Source organism: Tenrec ecaudatus, chromosome 16 (assembly GCF_050624435.1).
Source record: "Tenrec ecaudatus isolate mTenEca1 chromosome 16, mTenEca1.hap1, whole genome shotgun sequence".
NCBI classification, from domain to species: Eukaryota; Metazoa; Chordata; class Mammalia; order Afrosoricida; family Tenrecidae; genus Tenrec; species Tenrec ecaudatus.
In genome coordinates this window covers 84,631,671-84,644,669 of record NC_134545.1, presented here as the reverse complement: position 1 = coordinate 84,644,669, position 12,999 = coordinate 84,631,671, and positions in this window count along the sequence as shown.

Here is a 12,999-nt window from a genome sequence, read left to right as displayed (position 1 = left end):
CCCATTACTATGTTGGACCAACATGTACCTCCTTGGGTTTGGTTCAACCTCCTCCCACTGCCTTGTATCTCAACCCAATTTTTATGATATAGGTGGCTTCTCTTCTATACCTACCACTCTGATTACACTTACCTCAGGGGACTTATGCTGTACTTCTCCTTTTGTGATTGGTTGACTTTACTTAGCATAATTTCCTCCAACTCTTCCCATGAAAAGACTTGCTTCATGTGCTCTTCTGTGCTTTTTCGTAATGCATAGTACTCCGTTGTGTGTATGTGCCAGAGTTTACTGATCCACTCGTCTACCGATGGAAATTTAGATAGTTTCCAACTCTTTGCAATTGTGAATTGTGCTGCAATAAACATTGGAGTTCATGCAACTGGTCGTGGTTTCTTTCTTACCTCTTCTGAGGATATACCCCAGTAGAGGGATAGCTGGGTCATAAGGTAGCTCAACGTCCTTCTTCTTTAAGTCTCACCAGAGCGCTTTCCATAGTGGCTGTACATATCTACAGGACCAGCAGCAATGTAGGAGAGTTCCCGTCTCGCCACATCCCCTCCAACATTTGTTGCTCTCTGATTTTCTGATTTGGGTTAACCTCAAACGTGTTACATAGTATCTCATGGTTGTTTTGATTTGCATTTCTCTGATGGCTAATGATCATGAACATTTTCTCATATGTTTATTAGCCATATGAGTCTCCTCCCTAATGAAACTTCTTTTCAGTTCTTTTTCCCACTTCTTCAAAGGGTTAACTGTTTTCCTCTTTTTGCAGGCAAGGAGGGTATTGTAGAGTTTCGTAATACGTCCTTTGTCTATTGTGTCATTGCTAAAAATCCCAGTCTGTGGGTTGCCTTGATACTCTCTTGGTAAAGTCTATTGATGCAAACGTGTTTTATCCGTAGTAAATCCCATTTGTCTATTTCTGATCCCCCGGTGTGTGTACCCTGCCCTATTGCAGTTAGCCTTTGTATTCCCTGGGCCAAGTTCATTAGGTTTGTTCTGATTCCTTCACTAATGTTCCTGATGGTTTGGGGTTTTACTTCTAGGTCTGTGATCTATCTGAAGTTTGCTCTTGTGCATGGGGTGAGGTATATATCTGCTTTATTTTCCTACATATGGATTTCCATTGTTTCCAGCACCACTTGTTCAAACAGAGCATTGCCCTCCCACTTGATTTTTTTGAGGCCCTTGTCAATGATCAGATGTCTGTATGCTGATGGTTTTATTTCTGGGCTTTCTATTCTTTTCCATTGGTCTGTGTATCTATCATTATGCCAGTACCACACTGTTTTGACCACTGTGGCTTTGTAGTAGGTGTGAAAGTCTGGTAAAGCAAGCCCTCCGACTATGCTCTTCTTCTTCTGCTAATTCTGGGATTCTTCCTTCTCCATATGAAATTGTTGGTCAGTTTTTCCAATTCTATGAAGAAGATTGGTGGTATTTAAATCGGTATAGCATTAAACTTATAAATTGCCCTTCCACTCAAGTGCCTCCTTGAGTCTTCCAATCCATGAGAATAGGACATTCCTCCATTTGTGGAGGTTGCTTTTGGTTTCTTGTAGTTTTTCTTGTATAGGTCTTTTGATTTTTTTGGTTAGATATATCCCTAGATATTTCAGTTCCGTCTTGACTATTGTGAATGGTACTGCATTCCTGATCTCCTCTTCCATGGTCTTGTCCGATGTATACAGCAAACCAATCGACTTCTGTTTGTTGATCTTGTATCGTGCCACTCTTCCATATTCCTCTATTGCTGTCAGTACTCCAGTTGTGGAGCTTTGGGGGATTTTCATTGTACAGAATCATGTCATCTGCAAATAATGATAATTTCACCTCCTCCTCTCCCAATTGGATACCTTTGATGTCCTTCCATTGTCATATTTTATTAGCTAGGACCTCCAGTACGATATTGAATAGAAGTGGGGACAAGGGACATCCTTGTCTAGTCCCCTTCTTCAGTGGGATTGATTTAGTCTTTACTCCATTGACTATGATGTTAGCTGTCGCCTTTTTGTAGATAGCTTGTATTAACTTGAGAAACTGCCCTTCCATCACTATTTTCCTGAGCGTCTTAATTAGGAAGGGGTGCTGGGTATTGTCAAGTGCTTTTCCTGCATCTATAGATAGTATCATGTTCTTCTACTTTTCCTTATCAATGTGGTATATAATACTTATGGATTTTCAGATGTTAAACTATCCCTGCATCCCTGGGATGTGTCCTACCTGATACTGATGGTTGATATGTTTTGTATACTTTTGTATTCTATTGGCCAACATGTTGTTGAAGATTTTTGCATCTAGGTTCATTAGAGATATTGGTCTATAATTCCCTATCCCTGTGGGATCCTTGCCCTATTTGGTTTCAAAGTTATACTGGCTTCATAAAAGGAGTTTGGGAGTTTGCCATCCTTTTCTACTCTCTGAAATACTTTATGGAGGATCGGTATCAGCTCTACCCTGAATACTTTGTAAAATTCTTCAGTGAAGCCATCTGGTCTGGGAGCTTTTCTTGTCGATAGCTTCTTGATAACCATATCTATTTCTTCTTTTGCTATGGGTTTCTTTAGGTTCTTGTTCTTTACCTGGGATAGTCTAGGGAGGGATTGTTTTTCCAAGTATTTGTCCATGTTTTCCACATTGTTGAACTCCTTAGAGTACTTTGTGATTATCCTTTTAATTTCATTAGGGTCTCTTGTGATTACCCCTGTTTCATTCCTCATCCTGTCTATTGTTGTTTTCTCTTTTCTTTCGTTGGTTAGGGTTGCCAGTAGTCTGTCGATTCTGTTGATCCTTTCAAAGAACCAGCTTTTTGTTGCCTTAATCATCTGCATTGTTCTTTTGTCTTGCCAGTGGCTCAATTCTGCCCTGATTTTTATTAATTCCTTTCTTTTGATGTTAGAGGGATTGTTCAGTTGACTCTTCTAATTGCTGGAGGTTTTGTGAGAGCATATCCATCATAAGTCTCTCTGCCTTTTTCATATATGCTCCTATTGCAATCAAGCGACCCCTGATGACTGCTTTCGCCGAATCCCACAGGTTTTGATACAAAGTATTCTCATTAGCATCTAGAAACGTTTCGATCTCCCCTCTAATCTGGGTCAGTACCCACTCATGTTGCAGAAGATCATTATTAATCATCCAATTGTTTTCCCTTGTTTTCCTGGTCGTTCTTTTATTGATCTCCAGTTTTATGGCATGATGTCAATGTGTTTGAATTTACTCCGGCTTGACTTGTGTCTCAGCATGTGGTCTATTTTAAAAAATGTGCCATGCGCAATTGAGAAGAATGTTGTTGCTTTTTTTTTTCATTTGGATGGAAATTTCTAAATATTTCTGTCAGATCTAGTTGCCTAGTTGTAGTGTTTGGCTCTAGTCTCATTGCTGAGCTTCCGTCCCAATGATCTATCTTTTTTCTGAATGTTGTCTTAAAGTCCCCTACTATAACTGTTGAGTATGTGATATCTCTTTTCATTTTCTGAATAGTTTGTTTGACAAATTTAGCGGGTCTCTCATTTGGTGCACATATATTTATTAAGCTCACGGGTTCCTGGTAAAGTGATCCTTTGAGCATTATACAGTGCCCCCCTCTTATCTCTTTATGGTTTGAACCTTGAGATCACTTTTGTCTGAGATTAGAATTGCGACTCCTGCTTTTTTCGAGTCACCATTTGCCTGGTATAGCTTCCTTTAGCCTTTTGTTCTTAGTTTATTCTTGTCTGTGAGTGTAAGATGTGTTTCCTACAGGCAATAGATTGATGGGCTATTTTTCCAAGCCAGTCTGCAAGCCTTTTTATTTTAACATAGGAGTTAAGGCCATTGACATTTAGAGTTATTAACCCGATCTGTGGATTCATTGCTGACATATCGTGCCTTTTGATTTGTGTGTTTTCCTATCGCCCTTCTTATTGCTGTGCTGTGTCTTTGTTAGGGGCTTCTTTATTGCCATCTTTTCTCTCTGTGGCCATTTTATCTTGGTGATTGGTATCGGCTTGTTGGCTTTGGGTTGGAGTTGGGCTATATGATATTCTCCTGTTGTGCTTGGTGGACGTTGGTCTTCTGACCATAGTGAGTTGGCAAGGATCTTCCTCAGGGTTGGGTGTCTTGCAGCACATTCTTTAAGTTTTTCCTTGCCCTGGAAAACCCTTATTTCTCCCTCTATCTTAATAGATAATTTGGCAGGGTAAAGGATTCTAGGGGAGGCATTTTCTTTGAGCTTTTGGAAGATGCTAGTCCCCTCTCTCCTCCTCTTCATGGTTTCTGTTGATAGGGCTGAGCATATTCTTACCTGGGAGCCCTTGTATGTGTCTGTCTTCCTTTCTCTTGCTGCTCCTAGGATTTTCTTCACAGTTTGTTACTTTAACTATTATATATGCCTTGATGGGTTCTTCCTGTGGTTTAGTCTACTTGGCGTCCTCTCTGATTCTTGTGTGAGTGACTGATTTTCATTCGTTAGGGTGGGGAAATTTTCTTCCAGAAATTCCCTTGTTAGTTTAGCTGTTGACTTCTTCGCTGTGACTTGTTCTGGTAGGGCAATAATTTGGATTTTGTTCCTTTTCATAGCATCAGACATTGATCTCAGGTTTGCTTCCGCCTCTTTTATTATCTTGTTTGATTGTCTTTCTCATTTGCTGAGGTCTGCCTGATTATCTTCGAGATCACTGATACGTTTCTCCACCTTCTCTAGTCTGTTCATGAAATAAGTAATATTTCTTTTTGTGGCAGATGCACATCAGATTCTTCTATGAACATCGTTAGTTCTGCTGATGTGGCTTGTCTTTCTTGTTTACTTGTTGGGAGTTATGTGGTATGCTGTTGTTTACGTGATGATTTTGAAGAGGTGGGCACCATATTTCTGGGAGACCAAGAGGCCCTGTGTACTCTCACTGAGTGACTGGTGACAGTGTTTTCAATGGCTGACTGTGGCCTACTATGGAGGTTGGTCAGGCTGCTGTGAAGACAGGTGGCGTGTTGGCTCAGTGGTCAACAGTGATGAGAGGTGGCGAGCACGGCTGGGGACAGCTATGGGGAACTCAATTTGAGTGGTGGATAGTTTCAGTACAGTGGTAGGGCTATAGGGACACAATGGGCAGGTGGCATTACTCTTAGGACCTAAGGTGGTGTGACCCACATGGGCTATGGTAACTCCCAGTAGTGGGTCGCTTGTCCCCTGTATTCCAGATATAGGCTAGGTTTGAGGCAAGGATGCCCTAGGGGCCTGGGATGTACTATCCACTGAACCACTCGCTGCGTGGGCTAGGAGCAGACAGGGCAGCAAAGCTCCCCAAGCTGCGATTGACTCAGGTGGCGCCTAGCTGAGGCCCCAGGGACTGGGTGCTTGCTGGTCGGGCCTACAAAGATCTGGTTTGTGGCCCTCCGAGGGTCCTGACGAGGTAGTGCGCGGTAGGCCTGCAAGGACCCAGCCCACTAATCTGGGTGAGGTAACTCAAGATGTGTCTGTCTGGCCCCAGTCAGTGAATTGGTCTCCCACGCTAATGCAGAATTTGTGCATTGCGTGTCTGCAAGGACTGGGTGCAGGGGCTGTAGGAGGCGAGCTCTAATGGCCCTGGTCCCAATCTCTACTTTCCCATGGCTCCAGGCAGGCTACTCCTGCGACATGGGTGGGGGCAGGGTGCAGCACAATTCGCTGGGAGGAGAAAAAGGGGCTGGGAGAAGCAGGGGTTGCCAGAAGTCCCTGTGCAAGGGAAATGGTGGGCAGGAAGTGCGGGTGGTGCTCCCGGTGGCCGGTGTGATGCTGGGACCACAATAAGCAGAGGCACCCTTGAAATGGCAGGGGATAACTGTGTGGGAGTTGGAGGTGACCCAGGCCCTGGTGCTGGGTGCACCCAGCTGCAGGCACTCAAACTTGCTGCGGGTTCAGTCCTCGGGCCCTGGGCGGCAGCGGAGAGGGACCCGAGCATGGAGGCGGAATGGCTGCTCGCCCTGTGGAACATAGGGGGACCGTGGGAGAAAAGTGAAGCTCCCCCAAGTGGGAGCCACGAGTGGACAGATGCTATGTTGTGGTCAGGTCCGGCATTGGGTAGCTCCACAAGATAGCCATCCGGTTCCTGGGGCAGCAACCAGGCAAGGGGGTGAATGGGGGGAGTCACTGGATGGTGGCAGAGCACACAAGGGTCACACAGCTGGCAGGAAACCAGCTCTCCGTTGTTGAAATAAAGCTGATGTGGGGAAAGGCCCCTAATGGACAAGGAGAACCCCTCATAGGGACTTTTCCAGTCACCAGAACACTTCTACTGGACTTCCCAGACACCAGACTCACTGGAGCCCGCTGTATGGACTGCTTACCTTGGCACCATCTTGACCAGAAACCGCAAATCTGGCTTCTTTGTGAATCATTTATTGCTTCTTCTTGAATCTTGTCTCCTGGTTACTTAGTGAAATTCTCTCATTATATTCGCGTATGAGTGGAGTTTTCTCATCTCGTTTTTATGCTGAAAGGGCCCCACCCTCGGTTGTCTGTAGTAACATTAGGTGCCTCGGCTTATCCTCGGGTAAATACGGTATCGTTGTTCACTCCATCAACATTTGTTGTCGAGTTTCTTTGGTATAACAGTGGTATGTTGGGCTTCTCTGACACTTTCCTATGACAACACTGAATCAAAGGTGTCATCTGCTTGACTATTCATTTCAGAGGTGCTAAAACGTGACCTAAAGAGCACTTTACAGTCAATGAAATGGAGTTGCTGCCACAATATTCTGACTTACAGTCTCTCTGGTCCAGTTAACAGGGCCATCCAAAGTCTGACACGTGGTGGTCTCCCTATCCCACAGGATCAGATTATGCAGCACCAAGCTACTCTTGTCTGGTTAACCTTCTGCCTGACGCTTGCTTTGATGTCACAGGAAAAAAATACCCCTCTGTTATTGACAAGGAGGATTACAGTCAACTATTTACAAATGAGGCAATGATTATACAACAAATAGACTCAGAGTCCATGCCACACAGTGGCTTGAGACAGTCTAAGCCAACATTTCCCTGAAGCGGTGATTGCCTGGTGCAAAGTGAGGTTCGTGACAGCATATGGAAGAACCTAGATTTCTGGAAGGAGCTCTGTAGATTACGCGCTGGACTGCTAACTATAAGATCCGTGGTTCCAACCCATCAGTCGCTGCTTGGGAGAAAGATGAGACTTTCTGTTCTCATAAGGAGTTATAGCCTTAGGAACCCCCCAAATATGATCTCTGGTGATGTAGTTGGTTAAGCACTGAGCTGCCAATCATAGCGTCAGTGGTTCAAACCAGCCCACCATTCTCCAAGAGAAAGAAGAGGCTCTCTACTTCTCTAAAGATTTAAAGTCTCAGAAACCCAAAGGAACAGCTTGATTCTGCCCAACACGGTTGCCAGGAGTCAGGTTGACTTGATGGTAATGAGAGGTTTCTGGAATTTTGCTCAGTCATCTCCTGTGCTGTTCTAAAATCAATAAAATGTATGTGCAGAGGAGATAGTTCAATATTGGTTATACTTTTTCAACATTTGTTAAGCACCTGGTACATACTGTTGTGGTTGTTGTTGTAGAGTGCTGTGGATTTGGTTCCAACTTATTGCGACCCTGTGGACAACAGAATGAAACACCACCTGATTCAGAACCATCTCCCCAAGTGTTCTGCATGAACATGCTGCTGCAGGCATGTGTCCATCCGTCCTGGGAGGGTCTTCCTCATTTTCACTTCCCTCCTCTTTACCAAGCATGATGCCCTCCTCCAGGCACTGGTGTCTCCTCACAACATGTCAAAATACATGAGCCCAAGTCTCGCCTTCTTCTGGGAATGGAGAATAGGTGGAATTAATTCACAAGAAGAATTGATTGCCATTCAGTCATTTCCAGATGTAGTGTTTGATCAAGAATCAATCATCTTAAAGGAAAAACCCAGGCTACACTGAAGGCATAAGTTAAAAACAAGGTTCCAGGAATGAACAGAACCCCAACTGACGTGTTTCCAAAAATGGATAGAGCACTAGAAGCCTTCATTAGTCTGTTAAAAAAAAAAGGATGACAGCTACCTAGCCAATCATCATGATGGGATTCATATTTGTGCCCATCTCAAATAAATGTGACCCAAGACAATGCAAAAATAGTGAACAATATCACATGCAAGTAAAACTGTGCTGAAGATCGTTTCACAATGATCTCAGTAGTACATCCATGGAGAACTACCAGAAATTCAAAGGAGATTCAGGAGAGGATGTGACAGGAAAACCTAACATTGCGGCATCAGATGAATCTTGGCAATAAGCAGAGACTATCAGGAAGATGTTTACTTGTGTTTTATTGACAGTATGTGTTAGGCTGCATTGACTAGAGAAACAAATCCAGTGACACGCATATATGGGTACGAGAAACCTTTATCTTAAGAAATAATTATAGATAGCAACCAAACATCACATCCCAGTCCAGAGTAAATCCATACTTATGATACTTAGTCCCTAAGTCTCATCACAGCCACAGGCAATGATGCAGAATGCAGGAAGATCAAAGGCCAGTGGGTGCCTATGATCCAGTGGCGATGGCCACATCATAGAGCTCACAACACCCTGGGTCTGCCAGCAGGGAGATGAAGGCAGAGGAGTGGTGAGAGGTTCCCAGGCCCTTCCTCGAGGACAGCATGCCCACAGAAGGTGTCAGGCTGTGTCCTGGTTAACAGGTTAGAATCCACCCCTACATTTCTATAGATCAAGTTGACATTAGATTATGGAAAGACATTAGATAGTATGGATCATTATAGATAGATAGATAGATAGATAGATAGATGATAGATAGATAGATTATAGATAGATCGATAACATCACAAAAGATGGGAGGTCTAGAGCACTATGTTGTGTTCATAAAGAACCTGTACATTTACCAAGAGGCAGTTGCTTGAATAGAACAACTCACTGCCATCGAGTGGATGCCAACTCTATAGGGCATGGTAGAATCGCCCCTGTGACTTTCTGAGATTATAGCCCTTTTTAGGAGTAGAAAATTTATGGTTTTCAATGGTGGACCTTGCGGTTAGCAGGCCAACCTGGAACCGGCACCACCAGAGCTCCTGGTAAGGGAATACTACTTGGCTCAAAATCAGAAAAGGTGTGTGTCCTCTCCCCATACTTACTCAATCTGGACACTGGGCATATCATCTGAGAAGCTGGGCTGTGTGGAGAAGGAGAAGACGGCGTTAGGGTTGAAGGGAGGCTCGTTAACCTGCAACATGCAGGGCACAAAGCCTCGTTGACTGAAAACAAAGAGGACACGAAGTACTTACTGATGAAGATCGAGGTCTGCCGCCTTCAACATGGACTGCAAGTCAATGTATAGAAAACCCAAATCTTATATAAAAAAGAAAGAAAGAAAAGAAAACCCAAATTCTCACAGTTGGACCAACAGACAACATCATGCAAAATGGAAAAAGATTGAAGTTACTGAGGATTTCAGTTGACTTGGATCCACAATCAATGCTCATGGAAGCAGCAGACAAGGATGCAAATGACGTGTTGCCTTGGACAAATGTATTGCAAAAGACCTCTTTTTAAAGGGTTAGAGAACAAAGGTGGCCCTGTGAGCACTGAGGGTACCTGGCTCAAGCCATGGCATTTCCCATCGCTTCTCAGGCATGTGAAAGTGGGACAAGGAGAAAAGAAGTTGGGAGAAGAATGAGCATTTGAATGATGGTGTTGCTGAAGAAGATTCTGGGCTACCAGAAGAACAAAGAAATCGCCCCTGAAAGAGGGGTAGCAGAGTGCTCCTGAGAATCAAGGTTGGCGAGACTGTCTCGTGTCCTTTGGACATGTCATCAGGAGAGACCAGTCCCTGGGAAAAGGCTTCTTGTTTGACAGAGCGAGGATCATTACAAAAAGAAGACCCTCAATGAACTGGGTCGACACAGAGGCAACAACTAGGGGTTCTGACATCAGCACATTTGTGAGGATGGCACAGGACTGGGCAGTGTTTCTTTCTGTTGGACTTATGGCCACTGAGAGTCAGAGCTACCTCAAGGGAACCAGAGGAAATCAGCATGCAGTGTGAGTGTTGGGGCGGAGCGAGAGCTCTGATGCCGAACAGAAAGCCCAGCGTCGGGGCAGGGAGGGCCTGGTTGCCACGGGAAGAAATCAGGACTTTACTGAGGGGGGTCTGGAAATGATCAATATATTGTTGACTGTTTGGTTTCATAGAGATGATTTTTTTCTTATTGCTTCTTTATTTTTAAATCATTTTATTGGAGGCTCGTACAATTCTTATCACAATCAATACATACACCCATTATGTCAAGCACATTTGTACATTTGTTGCCATCATCATTCTCAAAACATTTGCTTTCTACTTGAACCCTTAATATCAGCTCATTTTCCCCCTTCCCTCCCCACTCATCCCTCCCTCATGAATCCTTGATAATTTATAAATTACAATTATTTTGTCATACCTTACACTGTCTAATATCTCCATTCACCCACTTTTCTGTTGACCATTCCTCAGGGAGGGGGGTAATATGTAGATCCTTTCTATCCCACCTTCCTTCTACCCTCCAGGTATCACCACTCTCACCCCTGGTCCTGAAGTGTTCATCTGTCCTGGATTCACTGTGTTTCCAGTTCCCATCTGTACCAATGAAAATCCTCTGGTCTAGCCAGATTTGTAACGTAGAATTAGGATCATGATAGTGGGGGGTGGAAGCATTTAAGAAGGAGAAGAAAGTTGTATGCTTCATCGTTGCTGCCGTGCAACCTGAGTGACTTGTCTCTTCCCTGCGACCCTTCAGTAAGGGGGTGTCCAGTTGCCTACAGATGGGCTTTGGGTCTCTACTCTGTACTCACCCTCATTTACAATAATATGGGTTTTTTTGTTCTTTGATGCCTGCTACCTGATCGCTTCGACACCTTGTGGTCACACAGGCTGGTGTGCTTCTTCCATGTGGGCTTTGTTGCTTCTGAGCTAGATGGCCGCTTGTTTATCTTCAAGTCTTTATGACCCCAGATACTATATCTTTTGATAACTGGGCACCATCAACTTTCTTCACCACATTTGCTTATGCATACATTTTAAGGTACGTTGTACTGAAGAGTAATGTTCATTGTTTTCCTGAGACAAGACTTCCACATTCTTGAACTGGGCAACAGGTGGTGCCATTTCCCAAACAAAAAATATGGAGATGGGGCTGGAGGTGGGGTGGGAGGGAAGAGATGTATTTAGATCCAAGCAGGTTACATTAAACTCCTGAAGGAATAGTCATCCTAGTCAAGGCAATAAGAAACTTATAAATGCAAACAGCATATACCTAACACTTCACAGTTTTTAAAAAACTCTTCTTGGATAGTGAGAATTAACTAGAGCAGACAGTGTGTGGTGCTGTGAGGGAAGTTTTTCTGTTGAAGAGGAGCATTGCGAGCAGTATCCATTGAAAACATTGAAAATCCAGCACTGCCCTTTACTGGAAAAACAATAACATTATTATTTCAATCCAGCATTATTGGATTGCCTTGATTTTTTTAGTATGTAAATTTTCTTTTTTTCTTTTTAAAATCGTTTTATTGGGGGCTCATACAACTCTTCTCACAATCCACACATACATGCACTGTGTCAAGCACATTTGTACATTTGTTGCCGTCATCATTCTCAAAACATTTTCTTTCTGGTTGAGTCCTTGTTATCAGCTCCTCTTTTTGCCCTCCCTGCCGACCCCTCCTTCATGAGCCCTTGGTAATTTATAAATTATTATTATTTTGTCATATCTTATACTGTCTGTAGTCTTCCTTCACCCCCTTTTCTGTTATCTGTCCCCCAGAGAGGGGGTTATATGTAGGTCTATGTGATAGGTTCCCCCATTCTTCCCCACCTTCCCCTTACCCCCTTCCCCTTATGACTAATCTAATTATTCATCCTGAGTTTTTTATTTGTCATGGATTCCCCGTGTTTCCAGTTCTTATCTGTACCAGTATATATCCTCTGGTCTAGGCGGAGTTGTAAGGTAGAATTGGGATCATGATAGTGTTGGGGATGAAGCATTAAAGAACTAGAGGAAAGTAGTAAGTTTCATCATTGGTACACTGCATCCCAACTGGCTCATCTCCTCCCACAGCCTTCTGTAAGGGGATCTCCAGTTGCCTACGGAAGGGCTTGGGGTCCCCACTCCACACACCCCCTCATTGATAATGATATGATTTTTGTTCCTTGATGCCTGGTAACTGATCACTTTGACACCTTGTGATCACACAGGCTGGTGTGCTTCTTCCATGTGGGCTTTGTGGCTTCTGAGCTAGATGGCCGCTAGTTTACCTTCAAGCTTTTAAGACCCCAGACGCTATATCTTTTGATAGCTGGGCACCATTAATTTTCTTCACCACATTTGCTTATGCATCCATTTGTTTTCAGTGATTGCACTGAGGAGGTGAGCACACAATGATATGATTTTTTTGTTCTCTGATGCCTCAAAACTGATCCCTTTGGTACCTAGTAATCACACAGGCTGGTGTGCTTCTTCTATGTGGGCTTTGTTGCTTCTCAGCTAGATGGCTGCTTGTTTACTTTCAAGTCTTAAAGACCCTAGGACTAGACACGATATATTTTGATAGCCGGGCTCCATCAGCTTTCTTCACCACATTTGCTTATGCACCCGCTTTGTCTTCAGCAATCGTGTTGGGAATGTGAACATCATGGAATGCCCGTTTAATAGAACAAAGTATTCTTGCATTGGGGGAGTATTTGAGTGGAGGCCCAATGTCCATCTGATACCTTAATGTCCTTTGTTTTCTAGATCCTATAATTATCAGCGTAGTTTCAATCTCTTGGCCACCATTACGGCTTCGTGCTGATGGTCTCTCTCATCTGCATCATTTGTCTTTGTCTTGCCTTTTCTCTAAAGAATTAATAAAGGGGTCTCTATAAAATACATTTGACTTTGGAGTCTTCTCCCGAGAATGAAGTCAACTATAAAATCTTTATTGAGAATAAGCTTTATTTTTTTAACGTGACAAAATTCATAAAAACGATTTCAATTGGAAATAGA